The sequence below is a fragment of the Podarcis cretensis genome (assembly GCF_951804945.1).
Source record: "Podarcis cretensis genome assembly, chromosome: 7".
Taxonomy (NCBI): domain Eukaryota; kingdom Metazoa; phylum Chordata; class Lepidosauria; order Squamata; family Lacertidae; genus Podarcis; species Podarcis cretensis.
In genome coordinates, this window is record NC_137176.1 from 990,322 (window position 1) to 992,691 (window position 2,370).

Genomic DNA, 2,370 nt, shown 5'->3' on the forward strand with positions numbered 1-2,370 from the left:
TCATCTGAATTTGTGTTTCTTGTCTTACCATCAGTATGTGGTAATAGTGAGTCATTTTCTAAGGGAAATGGGAGTTTAGCTGCTCCATTGCTTATGTTCTATTCCTTTGGTGGGTTATCATCAGTGAATAGCAGAGGGGATCCAATTTCATGGTGGTTGCTTTCTAAAATAGTAATGTAATTTATATGGTAGCTTGTCATAATATTAAGTATTGACGAACAGTGACAGAAGAGCACCTCCTCTTTGGTTTTTAAAGTTAAACAGTGAATATCTAACTACACCTTTTAAATTTCTGGAGAGTTTTGAAATGTGATGCAGCAATTAGTATCAAACCTTTCTCTCATTTACCTTAACAGAAAGTAGTAGAATACACAACAATTTACTATTCAAAGCCTAGGTAAGATCTCAATGTGATATTTCAGCCCCATGTTATGGACAACAATATTACCTTTTTTTTTCTTTTTTGGTTTCAAATATTTCTGCTTTTCTTCTTGCTACTTTTTGTGCTTTTGTGATGGTAGCTTGTATATTCCTCCATCTTTTTTTACATTTTTATTGGTTTTTTTTAACATACCATTTCCAACAATCATATAACATAATTTCTTATCTTATACAATATTTTAGACTTCTGTCAACACCTCTGATGATTTTTCATTCTTTATCACTTTATCACTTTATCACATTCTGTTTCTTGACAATTCATCTTATTGTTTTATACAGCCTTAATGTGAAATCATAATCCTCATTTATTTCCACACTAATCATCTTAATCTCAGGGTCGTGGGTTTAAGCCCTGCATTGGGCAAATAGATTCCTGCATTGCAGGGGGCTGGACTAGATGACACTCATGGTCCCAACCCTCCAGTTCTATGATAGATGTAAAGGGGAAATTTAATCTAGAGTGAGAGTCTTTCCCAGGAGTATCCAAGCACATGTATATCTGAGCTGTGCTGCCATTTGAACCTAGCTTCACCACCTCCTTCCAGCTCCAAGATGGGTAGAGAGAGATCAAGGCCTACTATTAGCTTGCTGGATAATTCACAGTGAAGTGACATGCGTTACTGAATCACAATGTTGAACAATAGCATTTTCTAAATTAGGCTGTCATAATCTTTGATATTTGCACTTGCATATGCAGGCCATTCTGATATGTGTGGCTCGTGGGTTTCAGTTGGTAACTGGCTCCATGCCCAAGCCACCATCTCTCATCATGGCTGAACTGACTGGTTGGTGGACCTCAAAGGGTCTCATAACAACAATGACTGAGCCCTGCCAGTCTGTGAAAGGTGAACGTGACTTGTTCACCAAGACACACCCTTTCCTTCTGCCTTGTTTCTTCCACTATGACAGCACATGATATATTAAAGCCTCCACACTGCAAGCAAACTATATAAAAACTATATAAAACATATATGTATCTCAAATCTTCAACTACCATGTGTTGTATGAGACTCAACAATTCCTTTTATTTTTCTTAAAATTTTCCATTTGTAAAATATTTTGGATTAGTTTGTGATCGTATTGTAAATAAAAATGTCCTTTGAACCAAAGCCTACCAGCTATAATTGCCACTTAAAAGATTTACACAACATGACAAGAAACAAAATTAGACACTTGGAAATACTTTTTTATTTCCCTGTGGTAATAACTATAAATATGAAAATGCCACCATTGTGAAAACAATTTTTATCCTCTTTGGCTTTTGGAATATAAAAGAAATAATCAAAATATGGCATTCACACAATTTGTTTTCCAACAGCATACTTGTGGTATTCTTAGCATGTGCTCACCAATTAAGTTAAGAAATGTCTAGGCCAGCTTTTATCAACATGGTAACATCACTCAGGGCAAACACCTGCAAAGTTGGGGTTGGACAGGGTCTTTGAGAGAAATCTCTAAAGAATACACATGCAGGATCCTTTGCTTAGTGTTGATAAAAATAGCCATTAGCTGGTCCACATTGTCTGCCTCCCAAATAATTTGTTGCAAATGGACAGGGCCAGTTTTTATGCTCAAAATCTTCTATTATACACTGAAGCTGAGGTACTACTTATCATTCTATTTGAGACCGGTCATTTCAGCTTGGCCCCCTTGCTTTCTGGGCTTCTTTGGCGATCACTTGTAGCCATGTAAGATTGTCTTCCATAAACACGGTCTTAACAGTTAGTCCATAAGTGACTATGGAGGCCAATTCTGGATCCACATACCCTTCCACAGTGGGGACATTGGTTTCTGGGCGGGAGTTGATCACGATGTGGATTTGGTTTCTGGGTGGGAGTTGAGTGTCTTCAAAACCCATGACATCTTTGGTAAAGACTGTTCTCCAATTGGAGCACTCACAGGACAGTGTTTCCCAATTGTCAGTGTTTA